The 20,500-nt window shown below is 48.0% G+C and overlaps 1 long non-coding RNA gene across 1 annotated transcript in view; it reads right to left on the reverse strand.

The window, feature by feature from the left end:
* The window catches only part of LOC309867201, a 74,251-nt gene that overhangs the window by 20,996 nt on the left and 32,755 nt on the right, over nucleotides 1–20,500 (reverse strand). The window contains exon 2 of the long non-coding RNA XR_014313037.1: nucleotides 4,172–4,274. This is a non-coding gene — a long non-coding RNA (uncharacterized lncRNA). The remainder of the gene's footprint in view (nucleotides 1–4,171; nucleotides 4,275–20,500) is intronic.

A 20,500-nucleotide genomic window follows, 5' to 3' on the forward strand; every position in this document is an offset into this window, starting at 1 on the left:
AGTGAGCTCATACTGGGAATTGAGCTCTGCAGGGTTTGACTTGACAACCCCTATGCCCAGAGCCAGGCAGGGTGGGGGTCCCTCAGGCCAGTGCCTGCTCACTTTTCTTTCCAAAAAACTGTTCAAGTAACCCAAAGAAAGGCAATAAAAAAGAGAATGGAGAAACGCAGAACAGAGACAAGAAACAGAAAAAAAAAAAAGATAATTCAAGATATATATATAAATTCTATTCTATTTCTATATACTAGCAATGAACACATAGACAGCAATATGGTAAATACAATACCACCTGTAATTGCTCCCCCCAAGAAGGGATACTTAGAGTGTAAATAAAATAAGAGTTATAGGCTGAAACTATATAGTGTGGATGAAAGCAATCAAAGATAATAAATGGAGAAACATGCTGTATTCGTGGATAGGAAGACTCACCCTAGTAAAATTGTCAATTCTTCCAAACTGATTACAGATTTAACACAATTCCTATCGAAATCCCAGCAAGGTTTTTTTGTAAACAAGATTATTCTAAAATGTATAGGAAAAGACAAAAAAAAAATGAAAACAGCTAAGACAGTGTTTAAAAAGAAGACTAAAATGGGAAGAATCAAATTTCAGGCTTAGGGCGCCTGGGTGGCTCAGTGGGTTAAAGCCTCTGCTTTCGGCTCAGGTCATGATCCCAGCGTCCTGGGATCGAGCCCCGCATCGGGCTCTCTGCTCAGCGGGGAGCCTGCTTCTTCCTCTCTCTCTCTCTCTGCCTGCCTCTCTGCATACTTGTGATCTCTGTCTGTCAAATAAATAATAAAAAATAAAAAAATTAAAAAATAAATTTCAGGCTTAGGTGCTCACTGTAATCAAGACTGGATAGCTATGGCAGAGGGAGAGCCAGCCAGATCAATAGTACAGGTCAGAGAACCCAGAAACAGACCCGAGCAAGTATGCTCAATTGATTTTGATGAAAGGGCAAAAGCAGTTCAATGCAGTAAAGGTAGCCTGTCCAAGGGCTGGTGTTGGAACCCACAGGCTTGCTGGGTTGGCTTTCAGACTCCCCTGTGTTTTTGGAGAACCCAAAGAATGCATGAAGCGAAAAGAATATAAGGAACCCAAGGCGATTCAGTTGCTATACAAAATTAAGGGGCAGTGGGAAGGGGAGGAGGAAGGAGAGCGTGAGGCAGAAAACACCTGATCTTGAGAAGAGAGCTGGTGGGAAAGCGTCAGGTGTGTTTAGATGGGGGGAGACTGTGGAGCTGCTACAGGGCCAAGAGGATGGAAGGAAAGACAGGAAAGACAGTGAAATTTTAAGGAGGGTCAAAACGTGGATTTCTGGGGTGCCTGGGTGGTTCGGTGGGTTAAGCCGCTGCCTTCAGCTCAGGTCATGATCTCAGGGTCCTGGGATCGAGTCCCGCATCAGCCTCTCTGCTCGGCAGGGAGCCTGCTTCTCTCTCTCTCTCTCTCTGCCTGCCTCTCCGTCTACTTATGATCTCTGTCTGTCAAATAAATAAAATCTTAAAAAAAAAAAATGAATTTCCTTTAATGCCCTGTCAGAGATCCAGTAAAGACTGAAATCGGCTTTATTGTATTTTCTAATTTTTTAAAGATTTTATTTATTAATTTGAGTGAGAGAGTAAGTGAGAAGCGGGGGTGGGGAGTGGGAGCCGAGAGACAAGCAGGGGCAGGGAGCCCATGGCGGGACCTGTGCTGAAGGCAGACCTTGACCAACCGAGCCACCCAGGTGCCCTGTGTTTCCTAGATTATGGTTTAACGTGATGGCACAGTGAGACTGGGCACTGTGGGGCCTGACCTTATACTAGAGTTATGCATTCTTCTCACCACCTTCTCCATCAGCTCTGCAGAGAAGCCACGCTGTGGAGTGGTGGACAACACGGGCCACGCCCCTCCAGGCTGGGCGTAGACCCTCAGAGGCACCTACCCGCAGATCATGCTCCCATTCAGCTCTTTACAGTCCTCAAGGGTGGCACAAAGACATCCAGTCGGTGGTGGGGAGCCCTTTCTTGGCAATGTTAGTGATTAAAAAGTGACACAACAGATGGGTTCTTTAGGAAGGCCAATTAGGTAGTGATGTGCAGAATAGGTTGATGAGGGGAGAGATTGAGCACGTGCACAGGTGAGCATTGTGCCCCCCGACACAGTGTCTGGGACAGAGTATATTCTTAGTAAATATTTGACTGAGAGCTGGCCCAAGATTTGCTGATGTGCGCTAGGATAAAGGCAACAGAAATGGAAAAGAATTGACGGGTGTGAATGCAGGGCTCTTGAAGAGGACATGACCACCAGATCTCGGGCACTGGAGCCTGGAGAGACCTTTGGCTGCAGTAAGAAGGGAGAGAGACCAGGCATGGACGATGACCACAGTGTGGGGTCCTCTGAGTGGGTGGTGCTGTTGGGCTAGCTGAGTAAAGCTATCCAGTGGGTGGGTAGACATGGGGTGCTGGGGATCCTTCCCACCGAGATGACTTCTGGAGCAAGGGAGGCAGAATGAGAAAGTTCCTGGCAGACCACACAGCCCCCTTTGCACTCTGTGAAGGGAGCAGGAGAAGTTTCCAGTCCTGCCATCACCCATGTGTCCTCCCTCCTCCTGTCCAGTCCCCAGGAGAACGAGATCCCCGAGAGGTCAAATACAAGGGTTCCTCACATGACATCTGTGCCCAGCGACAAAGCAAGCACCTCTGCACTGCTCCCCGACCCTTCTGTTCTCTAAGCTCAGGTACCCCAGTCCTGGACACCCCACCCATCCCCATCCCTTCCCCCACTCTTTGTTCTCTCCCTCCTCTATTCCCTCCGCTGTCTGCATTCCCCTCCCTCCTCCCCACCTCTGTTCTCGCCTTTAGCCTTTCAGCTTCTCTCTGCTTCTGCCCCCTTCTTTTCTGCTCTCTCTGTGCTCACACAAATTCCACAAGCACGAGTCAATTTTAAGAGACCAAGAACTAACTCAGGGAAACTCGTGCAAAGGGCTCTAGCTGACTGGCGTCCACAGGCCTCCTTGGCCCCCTTCAGTGGGTGATATATTACAGAAATACATTAAGGGGCCGTCCCGCTGACAGCAAGCTAAGGTACTATGTCAAGGTACCAGCCCTGGGATGATGTACGTCCCCCATAGATCAGGACACCATCGCTCTGATTACACTTCAGCACTGCGTGTCGGAGCACCACGGGGCTGTGATGGACGGTGGGGATCCATCACCAGCCGATGGCCCATTCCCAGCCCAACATTCATAATCAGAGGTGATTTAGGGGCCGTGCTGGGATACCTCCCAAGATGCACACACAGCAAAACTGGACTCTTTCCTTTCCACTGAGAGAAGTTTAGGGAGAGAAACACTTGTAGCATATAACGTCAAGGCCAAGGGCTCGGGAATCAGACAGCCCTCCCCGACTTTTCCACTTAAAAGCTATTTGACCTTGGGGCACATTTTCCTCCCTCCTGGAGGTCATTGCCTTGCATATAAAATGAGGGTGATGATACTGTCCTCCCCGGATTCGAGTGAAGCTCCAATAACATAATATAGGTAAAGCATGAAGCACAGTTTCAAGGTCCTGGGACCACCCTTCTACCCCCTGACCTGTTCAGGGTGCACACAGCAGCTGCAACCCCCAGTCTCCTACACACACTCTTCACCTGCACCCCCTTTCCCTTTACCTCCCTCCTTCCATCCCTGATGGCTCTGTGGCCAGCGGGGCAGGTCCCCAAGGACACCCATCTCAGGTCAGCCATCCAGCCTGACTTTCAGGATTGCCCATCAATCCTCTCCCCACTCATTCTTCATTCAGTTGGTAGGTGTTGAGCACCCACTAGGTGCCAGACCCTGTTCTAGGCACTGAGGACACAGAAGTGAATGAAACAAATGAAAACGCCTGCAGTCACGAGTCAACTCCCTTGCGTCCATCAAGTAATCTGTCCGTCTTGGGGTAGGAGCCCTGCCTGAGGGCCCTGTGAGCACAGCCTTGACCCAGACAGACTAGGAGATGACCGTGACTTTTAACCATGCAAGGAGAATGGCATCATGACAGCTTTCTCGGGGACCGTGGCTATTCCTTCCCTCCTCTGATCCCGAGCTGCTGAAGCCCAGAGAGGGATGGTGAGTGACCTAAGGTCACACAGGGGGCGTCAGGTTGAGTCAGGGCTGGAACTCAAACTCCTCAGAACTTTAAAGTTTACCTTTAGATCTTAATTGCGCAGCATCCCATCTTCCTTGTCTCTCAGGTAAAGGAGCCCCTGGATTCCTGTCCTTAGGCAAATTCCACCTCCCTGGAGAGAGAAGCTACAGGTGCATGAAGAATTAGAACTTACATCACGCCAACATGGGATACCTCATTCATCCTCCCATGGCCCCGGGGCGTGGTGGGGGGCAAGCACCCCATGATTCCATTTTATAGTTGGGAGGACTGAGGGCAGGAAATCGGGTCACAGACTCTGTCAGTTTGGCCTCTTCTCCACACTGCGTACAGAGGAGTAGAAAACTGAGTCACTGCACACAACACACACACACGCACACGCACACAGCTTCATTTTTAATATTTAACCATATTTTTAGTATGGTAACCATATTCCTGTATTTTTAAATTTTTTTTTTTAGATTTTATTTATCATTTGACAGAGAGACACATGAGAGAGAGGGAACACAAGCAGGGGGAGTGGGAGAGGGAGAAGCAGGCTTCCTGCTCGCAGGGAGCCTGATGCAGGGCTCAATTCCCGGACCCCAGGATCATGACCTGAGCTGAAGGCAGATGCTTAACGACTGAGCCACCCAGGCGCCCTTAAATATTTTTTAAAGATTTGATTTACTTATTTGAGAGAGACGGAGGGAGATCATGAGCCCTCGGAGGGACAGAGGAAGAGGGACAAGCAGACTCCAGCTGGGATATGACATGAGCTAAAGTCAGATGCTCACCTGACTAAGCCACCCAGGTGCCCCTTAAATATCGTTTGATATATGCTTTTAAAAAATGTATTCTACAACAGGGGCGCCTGGGTGGCTCAGTGTGTTGAGGCCTCTGTCTTCGGCTCAGGTCATGATCTCAGGGTCCTGGGATCGAGCCCCTCATTGGGCTCTCTGCTCAGTGGGGAGCCTGCTTCCCCCTCTCTCTCTGCCTGCCTCTCTGCCTACTTGTGATCTCTGTCTGTCAAATAAATAAATAAAATCTTTTTAAAAAAATGTATTCTACAACATAAATACATGCTATTTATCAACCCTTTGTTATCATAGGTCTTAATGATTTCTAATATTCAGGTCTGATAAATAAAATTGAGATGAATATTCTGATACTGTCTCCAGCGTTTTCTTCCAACGGATTCCTAGAAGTAGAGCAGTTGGATCAAAGCTATGAAAACTGAAATTCTTCTGGAAAGATTGTGCCAATTTATGTTCCAATTTTGTCACCTGGTCGCTAACATTTACGCAGCCAGCAACAGCAACATCCATCCCAACAATCAGACAGGTGAAAACAGAATCTTGTCTTATTTTGCATTTCTTTGGCAAATAGTAAAATGAAATGTTTTTTTCATACGTTAGCCATTTGTACATCCTAGTTCATGAATGTTCCTTGCCAAATTTTCTAATGAGATGTTAGCACTTTTTTTTTTTTTTTAAGGCTTTGTAAAAGCTCTTTATACATCAAGGCCATTAACCTTTTTCCATATCTGTTGCAAATATTTTTCTCAGTTTGTCGCTTCCTTTTTCACTTTTGCAGTTTCTTCTTAAATACATATCAGGAGGTTTAGGGTAGGCAATTGCTTTTGTCATTTCTTCAATTGTTTTTGAGCTTAAATGGATGTTCTCTAATTTAAATGTTCCCTTGTGTTTTCTTCTATTGTTGTGGGTTTCTTTTGTCTCCTGCTCTAATTATTTGAAATTTCCTTTAGAAAAAGGTATAAATGACTGTCTCCAAGTAGTCAGTTTTCTCAGCACCCATTGTTAATCTGAGTCTTTCCTACTGATTTGTAATGCTTCCCTTGAACTCTGTGTTGCTTTTATGCCTGTAGTAAAGTTGGTTTTACAGTTATCCATTCTGTCCTCTTGATGCCCCGTGTTCCTGGAGCTCGTACATTGACAGGGACAGTTGCTCTACCTTTAAAATAAAACTTAATATTGCTAAGCAAGCCATGCCTCCTGTTCTTAAAAGTACGTGAGCTATTTTTAGTTTGTTACTTTTTCAGACTCATTTTAGAGTTGTCTTGTCAAATTACCAAATGTTTCCATTGAGATTCTTACCATATTTTTGCCAGATCAACATATTAATTCAGGAAAAATAAATGTCTTTTCATTGTTCCTTTTTCCCCCAAAGCCAGTTGTGTTCTCCACTTACTTGAAAGTTTTCTTACACAAAACTAATAAAGTTTTGTGGCTTTGTTCATGAAAGTTCCACCCCATCCTCATGGAGAATCATTCAGAGGTAGATTATGTTTTTGTTTGCTTTTATCTTCCAACTGGTTATTGTGGGTATGCAAGGAATTGGTTTTTGTATATTCATCCAGGGAGGAGGATATATCTGTATATTATCGGGGAAGAAAATATCCTCACCAGCAATGTTCCCAATGATGAGTCACAGGAAACCCAGGGAGAGCAAAAGAAGAGCTGTTCCCCCCCAGAGACTCAGCCCATCCATCACTCTGGACAGGGGAATAAGCAGCAGGCGCGGTGATGCCCAGGCCTCTGGCAAACTCTTAGAAGTGCTATACACACATTTTATTGTGCCTTTTAATCTCAGAATGAGGCCAAAGGAAGCTGTTGGTGGATCAGGCTGTGTCTGAGTGTGAGTGGGGGACTGGGGGCCACACATCCGGCCAGGAGAGCCCGCGTGCACACAGGGGCTGCCTGAGTCCTGCCCCACCTGCCCTTGAACCATGCATGCTGAGAACAAGGAGAGACACTCGGGGATCATGGGGCTCATGGGCTGGCCAGACACCGGCTCCTAGGAAGGGCTGCGGGAGGGAAAGGGTTTTTACCCCTGCGTACCGCCCACAGTGGAAACGTTGTGTGCCCACCTGCACCAGCCCTCTACTCCCGCCCACACCCCCTTTGGACTATGGAACTTTTGCTTCTGCATTTTGCTGAAGTACATATTTATATGCTCTCATGAAAGAGTGTATTGGGCAGAGGAAATGGAAAACTTGGGGCCTGATTCATACTTAGCAGTACTTAGAAAGCCCCAGAACAGCCCCCATGGTGGGGATCCACCCACCCACCCAGCTGCCTCATGATGGATGTCCCAGTTTGCTAATGGTGGCCTTGTGGATGACATAGCCATGGGGAAGCCCTGTGGCGTGGCCCTCCTTATTGTAGCCATAAAGGCTCAGATTTCAACAGAGCCTTGGACCCCAGATGTCAGTTACACAGAGGTTTCCAAGTGCTTTTTAAGCAATGGAAATCTTTTTTTGATTAGAAGCCCTTATGAAACCCTAGTCATTAGAACAGATATAAATGGAACTGCCTTCAGTTGCATGGGGGGAAAAAGTCCTAAATCTCCCTACACAAGCATGCATGTGTGTGCGTGTGTGCGTGCTCTCTCTCTCTCTCTCTCTCTCATGCACGCGCACATACACACACACACATACACTTGGAATCAAGTGTGTCATCCTGCGAAGGCACCGGGGACATTCCTACACACTGCTAGGATGGTGCCAGACACAGACCTCTTTTTAAGGGTGGGGAACTTAGGCCCAAATGGAAAACAACTCTGTATGAACATCAAGCAGCATCTTAATGGTAGATGTAGGGCTGGAATCCTGGCGTTGCTTGTCATCCCAAGACCAGTGCAGAGACAGAAGGGCTGTGCTCATGGAGTTTAACTTGGGAGTCGGGGAGTGATGAAGAAGCACGACTAAGGGCTGTCAGGCTGTTCACTTGGATAGCGTGGTCTCGCCTGGAGACCTGCTCCTAATCACAACACTTGTAAGAATGCACTGGAGTCCTGAGTTACTCATGGAATCAATTAATCCAGGCGAGCTTGAGAGCCAAGGGTCAAGGCTCCAGCTTCTGCCCTGGGTGTCACTGTGCCAGGGACCTTGGGCCAACGACTGTCTGACTTGAGTTTGACTCATGATCTCCGGGATCCCTTCCAGCTTCCGTGCTCCACATCCAGCCAGTGCATGAAGCTTTCTGACCTACAGCTGATGCAAGAACTCCTTTAAGGAGCCAAAGGTCTCTATTTGGGGAGTGACCTCAAAGAGCAGATGGAGGAGTCTGAAGATGGGGGTGGGGGGGAGCAAGGCTGCTAAGGCCATTGCGGGGGTGGGGCAAGGCCACCCTACTCTGTAGGAAATGAAGAAAGAAACGGGATTACTCAGAATGAGGAAAGAGAGAGAATCAGAGAAAAGGGGGAAATTGGAGAGCAGAAGATGGTACAGAGCTGTGAATGTCTGGAGTGGTGCATTGGCCAAAGGGACACTTTAAGAATGGAAACACCTGCTGTTGAACTTGAAGTTGTTTGCAATGATGTGATGTAAATCCTTCCTTTATTCCCACCCCCATCCCACCCTATGTCTTCAAATCAGTCTGTCTCACTCATGAATGCTTTGTGCCAGTGAGCTGTTCCACGGAAAATGAGAAGAGACTGAGATGCCCATCTGGGTGTGAGGAACCTGAGGCAGCAGGATCCAGGAGGCTATGTGTCCCCTAAAAAGTCTCAGAAACCTCAGGGTCCCTAAGTCTCCACAGAGAAGGAATTTTCAATGGTCTAAGTACATCTCACCTGGATTCAAGAGGCAGAGAAGCTCTCACATAACACATAAGCTGATTTCAGTCTTATAAAATACTTGTGTTATACCTATCACATGTCCAACCATGAGCTCTGGGCTGTAGGAACCCCAAGACACAAAAGGCAGGAGTCGTGACATTTCACTGTGTCTGATCAGGTCCTCGGGAGCAGATGAAAGACGGAGGTTCCCCAGTCTAATGCCATACCCTTTGACTCAGCAGGACTTTGACAGGCCCTGGGATGTGCTGATGACATGTCCCAGCCCTCAAGGAGCTTACAATGTCATTGGCGACTTAAGTAACAGGATTCACTCTGGCCTTCTTCTGGTCACTATTGGTCAAGAGTGGTTCCTATTAGTTCCTGTTGGTCAAGAGTTCCCAGGCCAAGCAGAGAACAACCAATCACAACGGAGATCCATAAGTCTTTACCTCAGATCTCAGATGGCCAACATCACTGGCAGAGCAGCTCTTCTCTGCCACTGTGAGCCCAGGGGAATGCTGTCCCTTCTAGATGGAAAAGCATTGGCTTGAGTTCTAGAACGTATAGTACATGCCTTGTTCTTGTGTCCCAGCCTGTTTCTAAGACCTGACTCCTTTCCTACCAGGACCAATGATTCCTCCTGCCCTTCTCTGCCTCAGCTGGACCCTCTGAAGCACCCCTGGCTAGCCTGCCCTACAGCCTTTCTTCTAGGACTCCCCTCTGAACACAGTTTTGTTGCGGGCAATGTGACGGAATATTGGAAGACGGTGAGAAGGATTTCTTTAATATAGCCAAGCATAGCTAGAGATGTGGAAGCCAGTCAGGGATCAAAGAAAGCATCAAGAGGTACACCCAGGAAGTTAGCCCAATGAAAGGGAGAGGGTTCTACAGGCTGGGTTGGGGGCAGTCTTCTGAGGAGGTAAAATGGAATCACAATAGAAAAAAAAAAAAAAAAGAAGAAGAAAAGAAAGGAACCAGTTTCATTTGTGAAACTATTCACTCACTCATTTGTGCAACAACATGTGTTGAGGCCCTTCTGTACAAGGATACAAGTATAAGGGAGCTCAACCTTTTTCTTAAGAAGCATACCATCTACTAGGGGATGGCATGATCCTTGGAGGTTGGCAAGACTCTGAGCATCAGAAATCGGTAGAAAGACATTCTAGGCTCGGGGAACAGCTGGAGCCCAAGCAGGAAAGCAAGACTCAAGGGCCAGTGGGCTGGGCAACTTGAATAGAAGAGAAGGACATGGAAGTATGTTTTAATTCGAGATCTTTCCTATGCGCTGAGGCGGGCCCAGGCCAGGTGCTGGGGACTTAGGGTGAATAAGGCAATCTCTGCCTTCCTTTGCCAGGACTTATACCATCATTCTAGAAAGTGCAAAGAGGCCACACGGTAGCCAGCTCCCCTTCTCAAAGCGTTGTACACAATCAGCATGGGTTACACAGCAGACCCAGGCAGCTTCATATCCCAGTAGAGGACAGGACAGCAACCACTACAGGGACAGCTGGCAGGGAGGGCCCTAACCACCTAACAGGAGACAAACTTTGGCGGGGAGGAGATAACCTCCCTGCATCGCTGGTAAGTCCCTGGTTCTGCCTGAGAGAGGCAGAACCTTAAAGAAAAGAGCCCCAGAAAAACCAATAGCAGGGCTGGTGTTCTTGAAGACATGCTAACCGAAGTATACAGACATAAAACCCCTACAAAGGCAGGGGAGGGTAGAGTCCCAAAGCGTACAGCTTGCCCTTGCAAAATGGCCCTGGTCGGAGCAGGTCAGGGACTAGGTCCCCTCTCTGAGATTTATGTAGTGAAGCCTTCTCATGTCAGGGCTGGGGAATCATGGGCAGTTTTCTTTCTTTCTGGTTTGTTGCCCTTTTCTTGTTTTGTTTTGTTCTCAGTGAGATGATGCTTTCTAGATGGTGATGCTTTCCTCTGAGGCAGGCAAGAAGGAAGTAAGGAAGCCAGCTTATTGGTGGGGCATGGGGCTTGGGAGGAAAATGCCTTCCCCTGGGAGTCAGGAAGTCTGGCCTCAGCTCTGCTCCCACAAGCTGTGTGACCTCGGGCAAGGCCCTTCCCTTCTCTGGGCCCACTCATCAGTGAGCCACTTTCCTCTCCATACTGGGCCAGGGTCCATAACTTATAAGAATAAGAAATTATTACTTTTAAAGAAGTAACAGCAGAGGGAGTGGGGCGAGAGCTGGGGCTGCAGACAGAAGAGTTTCTGGGAGCAGACCCTGCTCTTTTGTCAGTGTAACCAGAAGCTGTTAGGCGATGGCCCTACAGCAGGAGTAAGTGCCAAGGGTGGTTCTAGAAACAAACTGTGTGGGGCGGTGTGGGCATTTCCTTTGGTTTAGGGATAGGGCTGGCTTTCTAGCACCCACCAACACAGCCAGAGGCTGACATACAGCCTTTGGGTTGGGGGGAGCCAGGAGCCTCCTAAGTGCTCTGGGAGATGCTGAGGAGGGACAATCAGAGCAGGCCCAATATGCCCAGCTTGCCTTCAGAGCCGGGAGAGGGAAGAGACAGGCTCCTGGGACTTTCTCTCCACCTCTTTGCCCGTGGATGGCTTAAATAAAACTCCTTTGGGGGTCCCCAAGGTCATTTACAGCTAGTGGAGCAGAACCTTCCCCAGGGGCTCGCCTTGGTCCTGCCCAGCCTTCAGGGCTCACTGACGTTGACGAAGCCAGTTTCTTAGCCCCAAACCCATTGTGTGAATTAGATTCTTCTCAAAACAAAACATTCCTGGAGTCTGGACAAAGGTCAAGAATGCTTGCCTTTGAAAAGTCTCTCCATTGTTTCTGCCTCGTTTTATGTCCTTGCCAGAGCCTGAAGCCTTGATCTCGTGTTCAGAGGGGGTCTGGGTGATGGCCAAGCCTGGTGGTGACCAACTGTCAGACCAGTGGGGCCGAGCCTCCACAAGTGACTTATTACACCGTCTCCTCCCCGTGGTCCATGTAGAACTTCAGACTGGGGGCCCAGAAGTAGGTGGCAGGGAGCTCAGCTGGTGGAAGGTCTCCAGAGAGGGAGGGGGGCGAGAGAGGAGAGGGAGAGATAGGGGAGGGGGAGGGGCAGGGAGGAGGAGGGGGAGGAGTAGGAGAGAAGGGCTGGAGGAGGGAGAAAAAGAGGGAATGGGGGAGGGACGGGGCAGGGGGAAGGAAGGGGGAGCCATTTACTTCCCAAAGACTCAGTTTCTTCTCCTGTAAAAGGGGGACACTGTTTACCCTACATCAGGCTTGTGAGTTAGAAAGCATCACTTGGGTAAAAGTCCCAATACAAAGCTGGGACTCCAGAATATCAGAGAGAGGAGAGGGAGCTGCCTGGGCCCGGGATCCACCACTCGTTAACAGCCAGAGCCAAGAATGGAGCCCAGGGAGGTCTGAGTCTGAAGTCAGGACAGGCCACACCAAAACGCCACTCCCCAGGCTTCCTGGAGGCAATATCATGGAGTCTGAGACTTACTCATGGTCTTTCCAAATAGCTTGGTGACTTCCACCTCGAGGTGCTCAAAATTCCCCACAGACCCCAAATAATAACCCAGGGAAAACACCAGCTTAGGCCGGGATTCACCAGAGGAAATGACTTAGGGAAAGACCAGAGGAGTTGGCAGAGAGACCCGTGAACCCCAGGTCTCTTTTCAGGGTGACACTACCTTATAACTTCAGGCCCTAGAGGCTGCCCAGTCTTCCTCTCTTGCCTCCCCACAGGTACACACAAGGTCTCACATGATTCTTGGAACCTTCTCCGTGTGGGTGCTGGAGCCCCCAGGCCTTGCTCTTATTGGCAGCCAGCAAGGGGACCCTACAGTCACCTGCGAGGCAGGGAGGCAGGGAGGCCAGGGCCCCACTCTGAGGAGGCTGGGAGGCAGGATCCAGCTTTAGAGTCTGTCCTTTTGCAGCTCTGGTTTCTCTGAATATATGTATGAGGAAACGGGAGATTTCCCCCATCGAGGTAGAAATTTACATAATTTGTAGATCTCCCAAGACACAACAACTATAGATTCTTTTAAAATGTGTGGTCTGGGGTGCCTGGGTGGCTCAGTGGGTTAAGCCGCTGCCTTTGGCTCAGGTCATGATCTCAGGGTGCTGGGATCGAGTCCCGCATCGGGCTCTCTGCTCAGCAGGGAGCCTGCTTCCTCCTCTCTCTCTCTGCCTGCCTCTCTGCCTACTTGTGATCTCTCTCTGTCAAATAAGTAAATAAAATCTTTTAAAAAATCTCCTAAAATCTCCCAGATCCAAAGTCCTTGGCCAGCTAGGCACTTAATTAAACAGAGACTGAACGTTCCTGGATTCATGTTCAAGACCCGATTGAGGAGCAAATGTTAGAGGTGATGATCAGGGGTGGAGAAATTTTCAATGCGCCGATTAAAGTTGATCAAAACTGATGTGCCAGTTAGCAATCACCCATCAGCCCAGGTGCAGGGGGGGCCACCCAAGGTATACAGAAATGTGGCTCTGCTGCTGCCTGACATCGGGGATGCGTTTTCATCTCTGGGGCTTCCTTTCCCCATCTGCAAATGGGAACAGTAATGCTGTCTTCTTACAGGTACTGTAGGAATTCGATGAGGCAATTGTAAGGGCCTATTTAGCCAGAGCAATTCCATCCTGTTAAATAGTGATTTTGTTGTTTATGCAGTAAAACTTAAACTGACCCTGCCCACCCCCCCCACCCCTGCCAGAGGAACTTATTTAAAAACAAGTCCCAGAAACCAGTCCCAGGTAACAAAGCCCAAATACAAAGGTGGGTCAGACCAGGTGGAGGTATCCAATCAGTGGGGGCGCATACTGTCTCCTAGCTACCAAGGAGTATGGGCTTGGCCCTTTGGGCGCCTTTTGGGTGCCAATTCTGACCAAGGTGATAGGCTAGTTTAAATATGTACTAGGGTAATTTGTAATTCAATTGGCCACCCTTGTGTGACGTAGCATGACTGTGCAGCTTTCTCTGTGTGTTACAATCTCATTGGCCACCTGTGTGTGGCCAGACCCAACCACATGTCCCTTGTCCCTTAACAATTAGTCAGTAAGGCAGGGAGGGGTCGCCTCTTTGTAAGAGACGGCCCTGGCTGGTCAGTTTGATTCTCGATGCTTGGCGCGAAATAAAGCTTTGGTTGACCTTCGCTTTGTATCAGTCTCGTTCCTTTGACCATGGACCCAATAGCAATCACTATAAACTGTTCAGGGCAGGGCAAGATGGTGGTAAATGCTACTTAGCATCACTGTTGTTGCAAGGGAGGCTGGGAACTGATATTTATTAAGCCACTCCTGGGCATCCCTGACCCCTGAAGACAACTTTCAATCCTTAACGGAATTAGTCCTCTCTCACTGTCTTCATTTTCTGGATGAGAACACTGAGGGTTGGGGACTCATCACACAATTATTCCCTGACAAAGTGGAGAGGCAGAGCTAGGTCTGTCTGATATTGGGACAGAGAAGATCCAATCAAGTCAAACAAACGGGTACTTTTTTTAAAAAGTTTTAAAGGTTTTATTTATTTGTTTTGAGAGAGAGAGACAGGAAGGAGCAGTGGAAGGGGCAGAGGGAGAGGGAGAAGCAGACTCCCCACTGAGCAAAGAACCCCATGTGGGGCTTGATCCCCGGACTCTTAGATCACTACCTGAGTTGAAAGTGGACACTTAACCAACTGAGACACCCAGGCATCCCCAAACAGGTAGTTTTGTTAGGACTGTTGGGACCCTAAACTCTCTAGTATATTCTGGACCAGCCTGTTCCATTGAACATTCTGTGATGATGGAAATGTTCTAACTTAATGCTGGTTAACACGGTAGGTCGTCAGAAAGGTGGCTGGTATGACCAAGAAACAGAATTTTTAATGTAGTTCAATTTTAGTTAATTTAAATAGCCACCCATGGCTAGTGGCTGCTCTTTCAGACAGCACTAGCCTACACAATAGCTCTGGAACCCTCTTTAACCTTGCATCTAAGCCCCTCCCCTGCCCGTCCCTATGTCTCCCTGAGGGTGACTGGCTTGCTCAGGTCCCCATGGTCTTGCACTCCCCACTCACATCCCATGTCAATCCCTGTCTCTGGTCCCTTGGTTCTGGTGACCCTCCCTGCCACCCGCCTCTAGCTCCTCCCCCTGAGTGTGATGTCAGGTTCTCTTAACTCCTGTGCTCATGTCTCCTGTTACATCTGCTGAAAACTCCCCAAGCCAGCCCCAGAAGCTTCAGACTCTTCACCCTTACCTTAATATTCACACCTTCCCCCCAAAACTTACCAAGACCCCAAGTTCAGATCCAGATGCCCTGGCGGGGGGCAGAGTAGGTGGAAGGAGAGCAAAGGGACAGACTGTTCAAAACAGATGCAGCCAAGAAACCCCAGAATATTTGGTTGCTTCTGTATGGCAAATACAAAAAGGTAGGGCACCTGTTGGAACTTACACACTAAGTGGGGGGACATGATACACTGAAAAGACCAGAGAGAGAGAGCCACATCCTTGCAGCACAACTAAGAGGCATTACAGCTCCTCAAGGTCAAGGGTGCTCCCGAGGCTCAGAGAAGAAGGAGACCTCTCTGGGCTGCACTCATGACAGGGACTCCCAGGCGAAGGCGGAGGCCTGCCCACCCTTTTCAGCCCACAGCCCCTCCATCCAGCTTGCAACTCTGAGGGCTGCTCAAAGGACATCTTTCCTCCATCTGCAAGCTGGGATTGGCCAAAGCGGTGCAGGAGGAGAGAGTGGGACTCTGTGTTCCTCTGGCTCCATCTCTGCCAGGTGCGGGCTGAGCCATGATCAGTTTCCTCAACTGAAGGCCATGACTTCTGCCAAGGGCCCTCCCTGCCAGCCATGGTTCCTTCGTGGTTCTCTTGCAGTTCTGCAGGTGGCTCTCCAGGCCACCCCCAGCCACTCCTTTAAACAGTCTCTTCCTCGCCCATTCCGAGCACCCCCTTGGCTTCTCCTCGTGGCCCCGCAGATCCACAGTCTCTGCAGGGTCTTCCAGGATGAGTGGGATTGAAACAGGCAGAGAAGAAACTAAGCAAATCAGGAGAACCCCAGGGCAGAGAAGCAAGACAGAAGCGCCACAGTCTTGCTCTGAACGGAGACCAGCGGGCTGAGAAGGGGCTCTGGGTGGGGGAAGCTGGAGCTGAAGCTGGGGCTGGACTGTGGGTACCTCCATCAGCAGGAGCTGGGACTGTACACCTGGGAAACCAAGAGACCCATGTCAAACTGAGACGAGGCAGCATTTCAGGGGCCCTTGTGCCCTGTCCTTCTTATGGAACCAGTTATGGCTATCACATAGGCAACTGGTTGTAAGAGTCTTATTAGCTAGAGCCACCTGGGTGGCTCAGTCAGTTAAGCATCTGCCTTCATTCGGCTCAGGTCCTGATCTCAGGGTCCTGGAATCGAGTCCTGCACCCCTGAGCAGGAAGCTTGTTTCTCCCTCTCCCCATCTCCCCTGCTTGTGCTCTCTCTCTCTCTCTCAAATAAATAAATGAAATCTTAAAAAAACACAGAGAGAGAGAGAGTGTCTCCTGAGCTACCCAGTGACCACACAACCAGCTTTTAAACACACATGACACTACTGGTCGATAAACAAGGCTGCCCTTGAATAGACTTCCACTCTGGCTCTCGTGACAATCAAGTGAGTAAAATTCACTCATATTCAAGTGTATCTATCCTGGATCCAGTGACCTACGGAATCATGGTTCTGTTTGCTAGACAGGAACATTCTAATCCTGCCTCTTCACATCTTATTGGTCAAGCAAACGCAAGGACATATTGCATACTACATAGTGTAGATATATCGTAGTGATCACTGTACTTGTCGATTTCCCCCTGCATAAATCAGATCTACTTTCGTTTGGGGGAAAAAATGTTTCTAATACATATTTTATGCCAGATGCCCTTTGAACAAACTATGGCATGCCTCCAATGCTAAGTGCAATGACATTGGGGCTATTCTTTTTTTGTGGGGGAGGGGAGGCTTTTCTTTGACAATACTTGGCAACTCCTAGTAAAGTGTATTGACCTCTGCTGCCTTTAGAACTGAGAGAATGTGGGCACCTCAGCCGGCTTCTTTACAAAGACGGAGCTGTCAGACTGGCCGTTGCTCCCTCAGCTGAAAAGCATATAGAATTCTTGAATGGAATCATGCATCTAGAACTATACTAATGCCTTAAAAGATGGGTGGAAAAATTCTGACTATATTTCTCAGGAAAGGGAGGGAGGGAGGGAGGGAGGGAGGAAGGGAAGGAGGGAGAAAGGAAGGAAAGAAGGAAGGAAGGAAGATTGTGGCGTCAAGTGCTCCTGCCTGTTTATTTCCTGAGTGTCGGGATGACGGTAAATTGATCTTCTGCAGTTTTGTTGTGGGTTTGTTTTTTTTTGTTTTTTTTTTAGAAAAGAATTTTATATTGTTTATCCTTTTCTTCACAGGTCATTGATAACATTAATTACCTAAATAGACCCAACATTTCAGGGTTAAGTGTAACAGCTGACTAATTTGTACTTCTTTTCCACCACCTTAATGAATTCATGCAGATGAAAAGTCCACTGTAAAGCACAAGGACGGTATCAGTGACCCATTAGAAGATCCCCCATTAAACTACTGCTTTGTGAATATCAGCAAGTGACATGGACAAAATTCGAAGTATCCATGGATTTGCATGGAATGGTACAGCGTGTCTATAGTGAGTTTCTGCAGACTGTTATCTGTTAATTTTATTTTTGACAATTTCTGCCCTGGTATCTTAAGCAGAACAGCCTTTCTCCAAATTAAAACCAATTAAAAGCTATTTAAGGAACACTCTGTGACAACAACGTTTAACAGAATTAACACCACTCACTGCAGAAACAAGGCAGCAAAACTTGCAAAACTTATCGATGATTTCGCTCACGCCAAATCACAATGATGATGCTGGAAGTTTGCTTCCAATTTCCAAATTCGTCTGTGTTGACTGAGTATGGCTTGGTGCTGACATGTTTTATTTTAGAGTCTAAGTCTTAAAGTTTACTTATATAGGTTTTTTTGTTATATCAGGAAAGAATGGTAGTAATTAATAGTTTCTTCTTTTATTGTATGTGGGGAAGGCACTACACTAAATATCCACTTTAAATCTGTTTTTACAGATGATGCCATCGTGTTAAAGGGACTTTAAAATGGTTTTACCCGTGTGCAGAAGAGCAAAAATGAAGGGTTGTTCTGAAGGGCCAAAGGGGGGAACTGAGAGCTCCATCTGTTCTAGGAACCAGACTGTGGATTTTTCTACATTATTAATTTTTATCTTCCCAACAACTTTGAAAGACAAAAATGTTTATCATCCTCTTTTGATAAGTGAGGGGGCTTCACATCAGAAGGTGAAGTAACTTGCTCAAGGTCAGGTAATGTGCCCAGACTCCAAACAGCTCTGAAACACTCATAAGGTCAAAGAGAGCTCTTTCCCATGAACCCAGGATCACGGGATGTTGCCACCCACCTAAACATCATCTGAAACGGTGGAGCCAGGAGTCACTGAGGTAGAACTTGGCCTTCTGATGTGATCCGAGGGCACATTGGGCAACAGTCCAATCCCTGGCACAGCTCCACATGCTGCCCCATTTGAGTTGAGGGTGCTCGCCACATTAGCTCTCCTGTTAGGCTTACAAATTAGGTGCTCAGAGGGCCAGCCCGGTGCAGGGATGAGTGTGAGTCTCAGCTCTACCATATACAGACCTGGAATAAGGCACCCAAACCCCACTGCAGCTGCAAAAAAATTTTTTTAAGTGGATAGCAGGGGTTGGAAATAATCTATCTGACATCAAAGGCTGTCTACAGGAATAAATTAAATGATTTGTGAAAAATCCTTGGGACAAAAAAGCATATACACAGAAGGTGCTTGACGATGGTGGCTGCATTAAAATGAAGCCTGGAGTGCAAGGCCATTGCCCGGGTTCAGAGTGTTACCTTAGATCCTTGCCGTTCAAAGTGTGCTTCATAGATCGACAGCATTGGCAACCCCTGGGAGATTGCTGGAAATGCAGAATATGGGCTCTACCTCAGGCCTCCTGACTCAGAAACTGCTTTTTCAGCAGGGTTCAAGTGTACACATTCCAGTTTGAGAAGTACCACCTTAGGCTTCCTGCTGTGGTTCTCTAGGACTCAACCATCAGAGAGGGAAGTTAACGTGGTTCACTGTTCAATTATTCCTCATCAAAAAATAGAATCCAAAGGGTCTTTGAAAGTCATCCAATCCAGAAACGATCAATGCACAACACAGGGGACTGCCATTCCCTTCCCAGTGACCAGGCAGACATCAATAATCAATCATAATCATCGATAATCACTTGCAATCGATGAGGGAACATCTTCCCCGAGCTCAGAGGTAGCAGCCTCATGCTCCATATTGCACTCCAGAAGGGCACTCTTTCTCTTAGAGTGAATATGGATATGAAGACTATTTACAGTCCCCAACCCTTGCCATGTGGTCTAACCCCTCTTATTTCATAGGGGGACACTATCTCCAGGTTAAGCTTGTTTTCCCAACATTCCATCCCATTTCATATGCTCTCCTACAAAAGTGTTGAATAAATCACATGGCCGCACTGATTAAAAAGAAACTGAATTCCATCAGGTTTAAATGACATACCCCTAAATGGAGAATCCTAGTCCTCTGACTCAACTCTTCTCTTCCTGTCATGGTCCCCCTCTGTCCCACCATCAGTCTTGGAAACCTATGAAGAAAGTCTTGAAACCCAAGGCACTGCTCTGATGCCAACGCCGAGGTAGAAGGACATGAGAACGTTTTTGCCAAGTTCAGAGGCTTTGAATCGCACCCCCGTGGGCCCTGGAAGCCCCACCCTGTCCCCTGCTGGGAGCGGGAGCTGGCATCTTCAGAAGGGCCGGCCTGCCGGGCCTCACGCCTGTGGCCCTCACCCAGTTTCCCAGCTGCCTGCCTCAAACACAATGAGTACAGTTCCAAAATAGGAGTGATATTTTGAACTTAATTTTTGTTCACATGTAATAGGAGACAGAGGCCCCTGCTAAGCTATTGTGCCAATTAGCCAGCGGGAAGCAGCCCATGTTTCTGGAAGGCAAATCATTAAGAACTGTAATACAGTGTAGGCCTCTAGACCGGCTGGACCCAATTTTAAGTGAAAATTAATGGCAAATTCTTGTAACCACATTAAGGGCCATTGTCGTTCATTTGAAATCGGTTAAACATGAAAACAGTATGAAAACCATCTTGAGTTTATGGAATATAAATATTTGTCCGTATTTTGTCTTGCCGGTGCCCCGGAGAGACTCAGAGACGTTGGCAGATGTGGTGTTCTATAAACATGCTTATGAAGGGGGGTTGGGATAAGGAGCCTAATCTTATTGGGTCAAGCTGCTTGTCAACTTTTCCATTTCCTCAGTCAGAAGATAATCAAACAGTAAGCAGATGTCAGGATCTAATTGGTTCAAGGAAAGATGGCTTGATGACTTAACGGTGCTTGTGATTTGTACATACTGTCTGCACACAGCCCTTGGGTTAGTACAAGAAGCAGAAAGTCATGCAGTTACTTTTCCTCACAGGGAGGCAGAGGCTCTCCCAGCAAATCCTATCTGCAGACACTCTCCATATCAAGAAGCAGTCAAGAAAGTTCCTGAAACCATGCTCTGGGCCTCTCAGACTGGAGAGAAGCTTTACCACTTTAGAAGAAGAGAGTGGAAAAAGGAGAGAGAGACAGATGGAGTAGAGGATGGGGAGTCGGGAGAGGACAGGAAGACAGAGATGAGGAAGGGGTGAGTAGAAAGACCGCGACAGAAAAACGAAGTTTCATTGGAAGGTGGTGTCTAGGCGGGGGTGGGGGGTGTGGGGAGGGGGCAGTGGGTATAAATATG

This window comes from Mustela nivalis (assembly GCF_964662115.1).
Source record: "Mustela nivalis genome assembly, chromosome: 6".
Lineage (NCBI taxonomy): Eukaryota > Metazoa > Chordata > Mammalia > Carnivora > Mustelidae > Mustela > Mustela nivalis.